The sequence below is a fragment of the Schistocerca piceifrons genome, chromosome 5, assembly GCF_021461385.2.
Source record: "Schistocerca piceifrons isolate TAMUIC-IGC-003096 chromosome 5, iqSchPice1.1, whole genome shotgun sequence".
Lineage (NCBI taxonomy): Eukaryota > Metazoa > Arthropoda > Insecta > Orthoptera > Acrididae > Schistocerca > Schistocerca piceifrons.
In genome coordinates, this window is record NC_060142.1 from 261,735,189 (window position 1) to 261,748,879 (window position 13,691).

General features: G+C 47.3%; 1 protein-coding gene across 3 annotated transcripts in view; it reads left to right on the forward strand.

Moving 5' to 3' along the window:
• Positions 1-13,691, forward strand: part of LOC124797962 (protein enabled) — a 190,569-nt gene that overhangs the window by 112,571 nt on the left and 64,307 nt on the right. The gene's annotated exons all lie outside the window — the stretch shown is intronic.

A 13,691-nucleotide genomic window follows, 5' to 3' on the forward strand; every position in this document is an offset into this window, starting at 1 on the left:
ATGGAAGTTGGAAAGTGCGGTATCTGGGCTGCAGGGTGGATAAGGAAGAGCAGTACAGTGAAGTTTTGTGAGCTCGTCTCGAATGCGCCGACTTCTGTGAGCCCTTGCGTTGTCATAGAGAAGGAAAGTTCGTTTACATTTTTGTGGCGACGACCACACTGAGGTTCTTTCTCCAGTTTCCTGAGAGTAGCAAAATACACTTCCGAGTTGATATTTGCTCTATGAGGGAGGACATGAAACAGAAAGAATCCAGACTGTCGCCGTGACTTAACCGGCTGAGTCTACGGCTTTGAACTTTTTCTTCGGACTCTCCATGGCGCCACTCCATGGATTGCCGTTTTTTCCTGTTCGAAGCGATGAATCCATGTTTCATCGCCTGTGACGATGTTTGACAAAAAAATCGTCACGATCGGCCTGCAAACGCGCAAGCAATTACGCGCGCATTGTCCATCGTTGCCCTTTATGTGGTCATCGGTTAGGTGGCGAGGAACACAGCGGGCGCACAACTCCGAGTATCCCAAATGGTGGACAAATGTGTCAGCACTACCAACGGGGACGTCAGGTTGAGCAGCCGGGTGCTTGATTGTGATCCGTCGACCACCTCGAATGAGTGTGCCTGCACGTCCCAACAATACAGGAGTCGCAGCTGTGAGTGGCCGGCCGGCACGCGGGAGATCGGACAGATTTGCTAGAGGCACCCCTAGGTTCACCGTGCTTTTGTTCACTGTAAGGTCTCTGAAGATATTCTGCAAACACCTGTGTGTATCTGTGATCCTCTGGTTTTCTGTCAAAAGAAACTCTATGACATCTCTTTGCTTGGAACGCACCTTAGTTACTGACGGCATTTTGAAGGCTACGTATAGCGCCGCCACTATCGCCACTTCGTGAAACTATAGGGGTTGAAACGGGAGAATTCCACAATATCCCACAACAAATTCCTCATTTCTTCAACTGAAACTGTCCGACAAAAAAAGTGTTGCCTTACTTATTGAACGCCCCTGGTATTTTTCGATCTTGTCTTGTGAAAAGTTTAATCAAAATCTATCTCAGTGGCAGTGTACTAGAAATATGATTTCACACTCAGTAAGAAGGAAAGAACATCCGAAGCTCCAGCACAACCTCACGAAAAGTAAAATGTTATGTTCTGAACATTGGAAGTAACAAATGAAGACCTATTTGAAGTGACCACCATAATTTTATCGTATCAAGTAAGTGCACAAACTCGAACCATCAGTCTCAGTTGTTTTTGTATAGTGTCTGAACATGATTAGCAATACTACGTGACGTCAATAGTGTACCGATTATTTTACATATTCTGCCTCGTCGTGGGGAATTTTAATCTGACCGTGGTTGGTTGTCAGTAATAGACCAATATTATCGGACGCAATTTTATGGTTCTTTATGTTCTCAGTTTTTTGCCCTTGAGTATTTCGTATATGTATTATCCAATATATCTCCTCTGATTTAGTGATTTTAAGATAATTCTTATACATCTGAAAGCAGAATTGAAATGGCACCAGGACAGCACTCGCAATCGATAAAAACAGTGCTCCTTGGACTACCAAAGGCTTAAGAGGTGTCACGTAGCACAGTAATATCTTAACTTAATCTTCTTAACCGTGTAATTTGCGTATTGTGCTTGAATGAAAAGCTTTGAAGTGAACAAATGCTAGAGTATATAGCAGAAACTACTGGGCAGCGCAGGCAGTGAAGCGCTGATATGTTGTTAAACCGGGACTGCTCACATCGCAGTTTCTGCCCTTGGTCATCACTTCAAGAAATGCAAGCTGTGCCTCTATGCAGGATACACTCCACACATAAGGAAACTTGGACAGTAATCATTAGAATCAAAGGATAACCTGTCCTCTATCATAGCGTGAGTGGTTTATAATGAATCTGAAAGCTGGCGTCGTGTATCGATACATCTATTGATTGAAGGCATTTAGTATGCTTCTGCAAAGATGTGTACCTAAACGTTACAGCATGAGATGTAGACACAAAATGTGTTTATCGCTCTGACTCAGCTAAACATAGTCAAACTTAGCTTCAATGACAGATATGGATACGTAATTTCTTGCCGCTTTAGCAGTTTGATGAACTTAGGCAATCATTGTGGGAAGAAATTGGTGGCGTGATGGCGATCGTGGACGACCGAGTAAACAGTGTCTATCCTCTCGGGCGCTAGTCAAGTGCAGCCGTAGAGATCTTCAATGTCGTTAAGTGAGGGCCATAATGGAACGGCGTCTGGCTAGGTCTGTTCACTTCAAAACAAGAAAGATAGTGCAACGTCCCAGTAAAGTGATATGTGTCGGCGGGCCACAAATAATTCGATTATAATCGAATGAACTCACATTCAGTTAGGTGAATGGCCTCCCATCCTGGTGATAGGGTTTCAGATTGTCATCCGGTCATAATTTGTTGGGTTCTGCGCCCGTTCTCCAAATCACTTCCCGCAAATTTCTCCAGGATGGCTTCTTTGTAATGTACACCGTCGAGGCTCCATGGTTTATTGCACAAGATCTTGCACAGGAGCCTTCCAAGAAAGCTTATCTGACCTCATTCTTACTGAACAGAAATGAAGTGTGAAGGTGGGGTTATCGTGTAAGTTCCGTTATTGTCCCTTCGCCGAAATGTAGGGCACGGACGACAGACAGGAAAGGGCGTGGACGGCGGAGCGGTTGCATGCGGAGGCGGCAGGGCGCATCCCGTGGGAGGCGGGTCACTGGCCGCGACGCTCGGCGCCGCCGTCTCGCCGGCGCGCCGTCCCAGTACTGCGGACATACTAATGGTGGAGTCTCTCCTCGCGTCAGTGGCCGTATACTTACACTATCTGATCAAAAGTATCCGGACACTCTTATCTAATGTGTAATTGACCACGGGATGTCACTAGAGGCTGACCCGCCAGTATAAAAGTAGCCGGGGCGAAGTATTGTTCTCAGTAGAGAAGCAATAACGGGGTAGGAGAGGTCAGCGGCTTCGAACGTCGACTAGTCTTCCATGAGGGACATTTCAACCCATGAAAAGCTGCCAAAGTTAACTGTCGGTATGTGTTTATGTAGAAACGCGAAAGAACAACCGCAACTTAAACCGAGACTAGGTAGATCCCATATATTGATGGACACAGCCTGTCGAGCATTGCAAACGGTGGCTGTTAAAAATCGCATGAAATCAGCGGAAGGAATTAGTCTAGAAATCCTGAGTGTTACCTGCCGTCCAGGTAGCACAGTGACCGTGCGTCGGGGTTAAAAAGAATGGGGTACAATGGTCGAGCAGCTCCTAAGTGACGACGTTTCAGGTGGTGTAAAGAGAGATGCTACTGGACATGGATGATTGGAAACGAGTGATTAGCAGTAGTGAATCACGCTATACCCTGTGACAGTCTGATGTAAGGGTGTGGGTTTAGTGAATGTCTGAGAACGTTATCATCATGCACAGTGCCAACAGTGAAGAGCGGAGAAGGTGGTGTGTCGGTATAAGCATGTTTTTCATGGTTAAGGTGTGATCCCCTTACTGCGCTTAAGGAACTGTCAAACGTGGAAGTACACTACTGGCCATTAAAATTGCTACACCAAGAAGAAATGCAGATGATAAACGGGAATTCATTGGACAAATACATCATACTAGAACTGACATGTGATTTCATTTTCACGCAATTTGGGTGCATAGATCCAGAGAAATCAGTACCCAGAACAACCACCTCTGGCCGTAATAAGGGCCTTGATACACTTGGGCATTGAGTCAAACAGAGCTCGATGGCGTGTACAGGTACAGCTGTCCATGCAGCTTCAACACGATACCACAGTTCATCAAGAGTAGTGGCTGGCGTATTGTGACGAGCCACTTGATCGACCACCATTGACCAGACGTTTTCAATTGGTGAGAGATCTGGAGAATGTGCTGGCCAGGGCAGCAGTCGAACATTTTCTGTATTCAGAAAGGACCGTACAGCCTGCACCATGCGGTCGTGCATTATCCTGCTGAAATGTAGGGTTTCGCAGGGATCGAATGAAGGGCAGAGCCACGGGTCGTAACACATCTGAAATGTAACGTCCACTGCTCTTAAAGTGCCGTCAGTGCGAACAAGAGGTGACTGAGACGTGTAACCAATGGCACCCCATACCATCACGCCGGATGATACGCCAGTATGGCGATGACGAATACACGCTTCCAATGTGCGTTCACAGCGATGTCGCCAAACACGGATGCGACCATCATGATCCTGTAAACAGAACCTGGATTCATCCGAAAAATGACGTTTTGCCATTAGTGCGCCCAGGTTCGTCGTTGAGTACACCATCGCAGGCGCTCCTGTCTGTGATGCAGCGTCAAGGGTAACCGCAGCCATGGTCTACGAGCTGATAGTCCTTGCTGCTGCAAACGTCGTCGAACTGTTCGTGCAGATGGTTGTCGTCTTGCAAACGTGCGCATCTGTTGACTCAGGGATAGAGACGTGGCTGCATGATCCGTTACAACCACGCGGATAAGATGCCTATCATCTCGACTGCTAGTGATACGAGGCCGTTGAGATCCAGCACGGCGTTCCGTATTACCCTCCTGAACCCACCGATTCCATATTCTGCTAACAGTCATTGGATCTCGACCAACGCGAGCAGCAATGTCGCCATACGATAAACTGCAATCGCGATAGGCTACAATTCGACCTTTATCAAAGTCGGAAACGTGATGGTACGCATTTCACCTCCTTACACGAGGCATTACAACAACGTTTCACCAGGCAACGCCGGTCAACTGCTGTTTGTGTTTGAGAAATCGGCTGGAAACTTTCCTCATGTCAGCACGTTGTAGGTACCTCAACCGGCGCCAACACTGTGTGAATGCTCTGAAAAGCTAATCATTTGCATATCACAGCATCTTCTTCCTGTCGGTTAAATTTCGCGTCTGTAGCACGTCATCTTCGTGGTGTGGCAATTTTAATGGTCAGTAGTGTTTATGCGTACAGTAGAGGAAGAATTCGGAGACGATGACTGATTGTATTAGAATGACAGTGCACCCTGTCATAATGCAGCATCTGTGAGGCAGTGATTTGTCGACAGTAACGTTTCTGAAATGGACTGACCCGAATCCAGTATAACACGCCTGGGATGAAATAGAACGTTGACTTCGCTGCGGGCCCCAGAGCCCGACATCGCTTTTTTTTCCGGCTCTTGAAGAAGAATGGATTGCCATTGGTCCGCAGACAATGACATCTGTGTAAGACTACAGGCATTAGTAGCCGTTATCATTGAACGTAAAATCTTCTAGCGTGTTAGGCCACGTCAGTTACACTTCAGTTTCTTGTAAACGATCGACGTTTAGATCCCTTTGCTGTAATTTTCAGGATCTTATGGTGTTCACGGTTGGTTGAACACAGCTACATTTTATCTTCGTTCACATACACCATTGGAAGTGTCCCCAGCAGAGTTCAAGGGTGAACATACACTCTTGGAAATGGAAAAAAGAACACACTGACACCGGTGTGTCAGACCCACCATACTTGCTCCGGACACTGCGAGAGGGCTGTACAAGCAATGATCACACGCACGGCACAGCGGACACACCAGGAACCGCGGTGTTGGCCGTCGAATGGCGCTAGCTGCGCAGCATTTGTGCACCGCCGCCGTCAGTGTCAGCCAGTTTGCCGTGGCATACGGAGCTCCATCGCAGTCTTTAACACTGGTAGCATGCCGCGACAGCGTGGACGTGAACCGTATGTGCAGTTGACGGACTTTGAGCGAGGGCGTATAGTGGGCATGCGGGAGGCCGGGTGGACGTACCGCCGAATTGCTCAACACGTGGGTCGTGAGGTCTCCACAGTACATCGATGTTGTCGCCAGTGGTCGGCGGAAGGTGCACGTGCCCGTCGACCTGGGACCGGACCGCAGCGACGCACGGATGCACGCCAAGACCGTAGGATCCTACGCAGTGCCGTAGGGGACCGCACCGCCACTTCCCAGCAAATTAGGGACACTGTTGCTCCTGGGGTATCGGCGAGGACCATTCGCAACCGTCTCCATGAAGCTGGGCTACGGTCCCGCACACCGTTAGACCGTCTTCCGCTCACGCCCCAACATCGTGCAGCCCGCCTCCAGTGGTGTCGCGACAGGCGTGAATGGAGGGACGAATGGAGACGTGTCGTCTTCAGCGATGAGAGTCGCTTCTGCCTTGGTGCCAATGATGGTCGTATGCGTGTTTGGCGCCGTGCAGGTAAGCGCCACAATCAGGACTGCATACGACCGAGGCACACAGGGCCAACACCCGGCATCATGGTGTGGGGAGCGATCTCCTACACTGGCCGTACACCACTGGTGATCGTCGAGGGGACACTGAATAGTGCACGGTACATCCAAACCGTCATCGAACCCATCGTTCTACCATTCCTAGACCGGCAAGGGAACTTGCTGTTCCAACAGGACAATGCACGTCCGCATGTATCCCGTGCCACCCAACGTGCTCTAGAAGGTGTAAGTCAACTACCCTGGCCAGCAAGATCTCCGGATCTGTCCCCCATTGAGCATGTTTGGGACTGGATGAAGCGTCGTCTCACGCGGTCTGCACGTCCAGCACGAACGCTGGTCCAACTGAGGCGCCAGGTGGAAATGGCATGGCAAGCCGTTCCACAGGACTACATTCAGCATATCTACGATCGTCTCCATGGGAGAATAGCAGCCTGCATTGCTGCGAAAGGTGGATATACACTGTACTAGTGCCGACATTGTGCATGCTCTGTTGCCTGTGTCTATGTGCCTGTGGTTCTGTCAGTGTGATCATGTGATGTATCTGACCCCAGGAATGTGTCAATAAAGTTTCCCCTTCCTGGGACAATGAATTCACGGTGTTCTTATTTCAATTTCCAGGAGTATCTCCTCTAATAGGTGTCCTGAATCTTTTTATCAGTTTAAATACCACACACACACACACACACACACACACACACACACACAAAGTTTTGCAGCACCTCGTTTCCGAGAGTTCCGGAACCTCTACAGAAAATTGGAATTGAGATCAACATAAACATAATTTCCGCCCTTTCCATTGCTCATGTAAACCACACATTACATGTTGTACCGCCATACAGTGAGACCTTCAGAGGTAGTGATGCAGATTGCTTTACACACCGGTACCTCTAATACCCATAGCACGTCCTCTTGCATTGATGCATGCCTGTATCCGTCGTGGCATACTATCCACAAGTTCATCAAGGCACTGTTGGTCCGGATTGTCCCACTCCCTCAGAGTGGCTGGTGGGTCACGTCGTCCATAAATAGCCCTTTTCAATCCATCCCAGGCATGTTCGATAGGGTTCATGTGTGGCCACTCTAGTCGAGCGATGTCGTTATTCTGAAGGAAGTCATTCACAGGATGTCCGCGATGGGGGCGCGAATTGTCGTCCATGAAGACGAATGCCTCGCCAATATGCTGCCGATGGCGTTGCACTGTCGGTCGGAGGATGGTATTCACGTATCGCACAGCCGTTACGGCGCCTTCCATGACCACCATTGGCGGATGTCGGCCCCACATAATGCCCTCACCTTGCTGCACTCGCTGGACCGTGTGTCTAAGGCATTCACCTTGACCGGGTTTCCTCCAAACAAGTCTCCGACGATTGTCTGGTTGAAGGCATATCCGACACTCATCGGTGAAGAGAACGTGATGCCAATCCTGAGCGGTCCATTCGGCATGTTGTTGGGCCCATCTGTACCGCGCTGCATGGTACCGTGTTTGCAAAGCTGGACCTAGCCGTGGACGTCGGGAGTGAAGTTGCGCATCATGCAACCTATTGCGCACAGTTTGAGTCTTCATACGACGTCCTGTGGTTGCACGAGAAGTATTATTCAACATGGTGGCGTTGCTGTCAGTATTCCTCCGGCCATAATCTGTAGGTAGTGGTCATCTACAGAAGTAGTAGCCCTTGAGCGGCCTGAGCGAGGCATGTCATCGACAGTTCCTGTCTCTGTGTTTCCTCCATATCCGAACAACACCGCTTTGGTCCACTCCGAGACGCCTGGACACTTCCCTTGTTGAAAGCCCTTCCTTGCACAGAGTAACAATGCGGACGCGATCGAACCGCGGTAGTGACCGTTCAGGCGTGGTTCAGGCGTGGTTGAACTACAGACAACAGGAGCCGTGTACCTCCTTCCTGGTGGAATGACTGGACCTGATCGGCTGTCGGACTCGCTCCGTCTAATAGGCGCTGCTCGTGCATGGTTGTGTACATCTTTGGGCGTTTTTAGTGACATCGCCGAACAGTCAAAGGGACTGTGTCAGTGATAAAATATCCACAGTCAACGTCTATCTTCAGGAATTCTGGGAACCAGGTTGATGCAAAACTTTTTTTGATGTGTGTATATGTCGGCGAGTGACGCTTCTACTGTCGGCGGCAAGAGCTTATACCCAATATCAAAGCTTAGGGGAGGAGGTGGAGGACTCATTAATTTTTTAAAAGCGGGAGTGGTGGAGGAAACGAAACACAATTTCGTAGAAAATAAAACCCAAAAGTATCGGAAACTTATGTTTATTAATCAATATATCTGCTAATGATACCATTTTATATATAGGATTAAAAATTACAACGTCCAGAGAGATAGGACAGAACGAAACTTTACATTCTGTGCATATACGGTGTAATAGAAAGAAGGTCGATCATGTGAGGTATATACAGGGGCGAATTTTGGCTGGGCACGCTCAACTGAACCTGGATGACAGATGTCATTTCATGCTGCTTCAACTCTGTGGATAAGTTCATCAGTAATAATGGGTAGTTGATGGTAGATGCCAGTCTCTCGGCAATCCGTAACCAGATACTTCCAATTGGTGAGGTCTGCAGCATATGCTAGTCACGATAACACCGTAACATCGTCAGTATCGAAGTACGTATGGACACCACGGACAGCTCTCAGAGTAGCACTTGCAACCTACGTCCTCAGTTACTTGCTGGGTGTATTCCAATATCTGTCTTCCTTCATAGTTTTTTGCTCTCTATAGCTCCCTCTAGTACCATAGAAGTCATTCCCTGATGTCTTAACAGCTATCCTATCATCCTGTCCCTTTTTCTTGTCAGTGTTTTCCACACATCCCTTTCCTCTCAGATTCTGCCCGCAACCTCGTCATTCGTTACCTCAACAGGCCACTTAATTTTCTACACTCACCCGTAGCGCCACATCTCAAATGTTTCGATTATTTTCTGCTCCGGTTTTCCCACCGTCCATGATTCACTACCATGCAATGCTGCCCTCCAAAAGTACATTCTCAGGAATTTCTTTGTCAAATTAAGACCTATGTTTCATACTAGTACACTTCTCTTGAGCACGTATGCCCTTTTTGCCAGTACTAGTCTACTTTTTATGTCGTCCTCGCTCCGTTCGTCAAGTATTACTTTGCTGCCTAGGCAGCAGAATTCCTTAACTTCGAGTGCTTTATGATCCCTAATTCTGATTTTAAGTTTCTCACTGTTGTCACTTCTGCTACTTGTCATTACTTTCGTCTTTCTTAGCTTTATTCTCAATCCATATTCTGTACTCATTAGACAGACTGTTCATTCCATTCAACACATTCTGTAATTCTTATTCAATTTCACTGAGGGTAGCAATGTCATCGGCGAATCTTAACATGAGATCATTTCACCTTGCATTTTAATCCCATTCTTGAACTCTTGTTTTTTCCCGACATTGCTTCTTCGTGTATAGATTGAACAAAAGGGGCAAAAGACTACATCCTTGAAACTTCCTGGCAGATTAAAACTGTGTACCGGATCGAGACTCGAACTCCGGACCTTTGCCTTCCGCGGGCAAGTGCTCTACCAACTGAGCTACCCAAGCACGACTCACGCCCCCTCCTCACAGCTTTAATTCTGCCAGTACCTCGTCTCCTATCTTCCTAACTTCGCAGAAGCTCTCCTGCATACCTTGCATAACTAGAACTCCTGGAAGAAAGGATGTTGCGAAGACATGGCTCAGCCACCTCCAAGGGGATGTTTCCAGAATGAGGTTTTCACTCTGCAGTGGAGTGTGCGCTGATATGAAACTACCTCGCAAATTAAAACTGTGCCCTCATAGAGGTCCTCAGTATAGTCTTTCCACCTACCCGCTCTCTCTTTTGCATTCAGCAGTTGAATTCCCATTACGCTCTTAATCTTACCACCCTTGTTTTTAATTTCACTGAAGGCTGATTTTTCTTTTATATATGCGGAGTCAGTCCTTCCCACAATCATTTCTTTTTCAATTTCTTCGCATTTTTCATGTGGCGATATCTCCTTAGTTTCCATGCACATCCAGTTTATTTCACCCCTAAGTGACTTGTCTTCCCGTATTCCTGATATTCTGAACATATTTGTACGTCCTTCTTTCGTCGATTAGCTGAAATATGTTTTCTGTTATCCATAGTTTCTTCGCAGTTACCTTCCTTCTATCTACGTTTTTCCTCTCCGACTTCTGTGACTGCCCTTTCTAGAGATCTCCATTCGTCTTCAACTGAACTGCCTGCTGAGCTATTCCTTATCGCAGTATTTACACTGATCAGCCAGAACTTTATGACCAGCTAACTAATAGCCGTTATGTCCACCTTTGGCACTGATAACAGCGGCGACGCGTCGTAGTATGGAAGCAGTTAGGCCTTGGTAGGTCGCCGAAGGGAGTTAGCACCACATATGCGCATACAAGTCACCTAATTCCGGGAAGGGGGCGTGGCAATTAGCTCTGGCGCCACACTCAATCACATGCGCGATGTGTACGATCGGGTTCAGGACTGGCGACTTGGGAGGGGGGACAGAACATCAATTGGAACTCGCCACTGTGTTCCTCGAACCATTCCATCACACTCCTGATCTTGCGACTAAGCACATTATCTTGTCGAAAAGTGCACTACCGCCGGGAAACATGATCGTCATGAATGGGTGTGCGTGGTCTGCAACCAGTGTACGATACTTCTTGGGCGTCATGATGCCTTGAAGAGTTCCATTGGACCCATGGATGCCCATATGAATGTTGCCCAGAACATCAGGGAGCCGCCGCCAGCTTGTCTCCGTTCTGCCTACAGGTGTAAAGGAACTGTTCCCCTGGAAGAGAACGGATTCGCTCTCTCCCAACGGCATGATGAAGAAGGTATCAGGATTCATCAGATCTTACAACACTGTGCCACTGTGACAACGTCCAGTGCCGTTGATCACGTGTCCATTTATATCGTATTTGGTGATGTCTTGGTGTGAAAATTGGCACATACGTAGGTCGTCGGCTGCGGAGGCCTATCGTTAGAAGTGCTCGGTACACTGTGAGTTCGCACACACTTGTACTCTGCCCGGCATTAGAATCTGATGTTAGCTCCGTCACAGTTCGCCGCCTGTCCTGTTTTACCAGTCTGCCCAGTACCACGCCCGACATCTGTAATGAGGTTGGCCGCCCAACCCCTCCACGTCTGCACGTGGTGTCAACTTGGTCTTGCTATGTGTTGAAAGACACTCACAACAGTACTCCTCGAACACCCGACAAGTATTGCAGTAGACGAAATGCTCGTGTCGAGCCTCTGGGCCATCACAATCTGCCCTAGGTCAAACTCGGATAGATCACAGGCCTTCCCTATTCTACACATGGGACAGCATGTCTGACTAGCTGTCATTCCTAGTCAGGTAACGCTGTTATCTCGTGGACGGGTTTATACTTATTGTAGGTCGGAGTTAATAATGTTCTGGCTGATCAGTGTACAACCTCACAGAACTTCAAGTGTATCTCTTCATTTCTTCGTACTTCCGTGTCCCACTTTTTTGCGCCTTGATTCTTCCTGAGTAGTCTATTAAACTTCAGGCTTCTCTTCTTCACTACTAAAGTATGATATGAGTCTCTATCTGCCCTGGGTACGGCTTACAATCCAATATGTGATTCCGTAATCTCTGCCTGACTATGATGTAATGTAACTGAAATCTTCTTGTATCTCCCGGCCTTTCCCAAGTATACCACCACCTCTTGTGGTTAATGAACAGAGTATTCGCTATTGCCACGTGAAATTAATTGCAGAACTCAATTTGTCTTTCTCTTCTGTCGTTCGTACTACCAATTCCATACTCTCCCGCAGCCCATTCTTCTGCTCCTTCCCCTATAACCGCATACCAATCCCCCATGACTGTTAGATTTTCATCTCACTTTATGCACTAAATTACCCGATCAATATCTTCACATACTTTGTCTCTTATCTTCTGCTAACGGCGTCGGCCTGTATACCTGAACTGTTGTCGATTCTGAAGAGAACTGCCCCATCACCGAACTGTTCGCAGTATCTCAGTCTCTGCCCTACAGCCCTATTCATAAAGAATCCTACTGCCGTTATGTAGTGCTGTTGACATCCGAAAATCGCCTGACCAGAAAAACTTTTCTTCATTTATTTCTCTTCACTGGCCCCCATTACATTATATCTAGATTGAACTTTAGCATTTCCCTTTTCAGATTTTCTAGCTACCCTACAATGTTCAAGCTTAAGACCTTACATGCCCTGACTGGTAGAACATTATCCTTTCGTTGGTTATTCTGTACTTTCGTTGGTTATTCTGTACTTTCGTTGGTTATTCTGTACTTTCGTTGGTTATTCTGTACTTTCGTTGGTTATTCTGTACTTTCGTTGGTTATTCTATCTTTTTCTCTTGGCCGCCTTCCACTAGGCAGTCCCCTGTGGGAGATCCGAATGGGGAACTAGATCGGAATATTTTGCCAATGAAGAGGCCATCATGACACTTTCTCATATACGGGCCATATGCCCTGTGGATACATGTTGTGTGTCTTTAATCCAGTGGTTTCCATTGTCTTCTGCGACCTCATGCTGTTGATCGTTGCTGATTATTCCGACTTTTAGGGGCAGTTTCCCCACCCCAATGGTAAGGGAGTGTCCTGAACCTCTGTCCGCTCATCCGCCGTCTTCAAGGCCGTTGGCAGAATGAGAGTGACTTCATATTCCGAAAGTCTCAGACCGTCGAGTTTTGTTCAAAACTTAAGTAATAGCTAGGTTCGAACTCGGGTCCGGGGACGTTTTGATTACTAATAAAAGATGCTACCGAAGACCACGGATAAACTCGACCGGCAGCAAGAAATCAAAAATGTAACGATTCTGTCCAGATTACCACCTCTAGGAAACAGTACACCGAACTCGGTCTCGTCTTATAAGATGAAGTGCTGCCTCTTCTGTTTCCAGTGAGGCCCTTTGGCCATTTGTAGCCGCGCGTAGCTACTGAGCCAAGGGAAGCGACGACGGTGGGCCTAAAACTATTAGAATTTGTGTGTTCAGCTCATAACCTCTTGTAATAATCTCGTTTCAGAACACACTATTTTGTAGTGTATTTACTGGCAATGACAAAAACGTTCAACCTTGGAAACAAGCTGACTGTGTGACGCTAGACGCTGCTGACGCCACACTGCACCACTTACGAAGTTAACCCATACACATAATTTACTTTAGCACGGAATGAGTAGAAATATCTAGAAATTCCGTGGAATTAAGCACCTGTTTTATAGAGTATTTAATTCCGTATTTAGAGACACACTTTATACGTAAATTACAGAAAATACCAAAACAGCAGTGATATGATGGAGAATGAACAGTTGACACTAATGTTGAATATGAACATGTTGTTACTACAATAGTACTGCAAAAAAATACTGCGTGAAACCTGTGCCCCTGCTATCCCCTTGCGTCATCTGTGCACAGCAGAACAACTT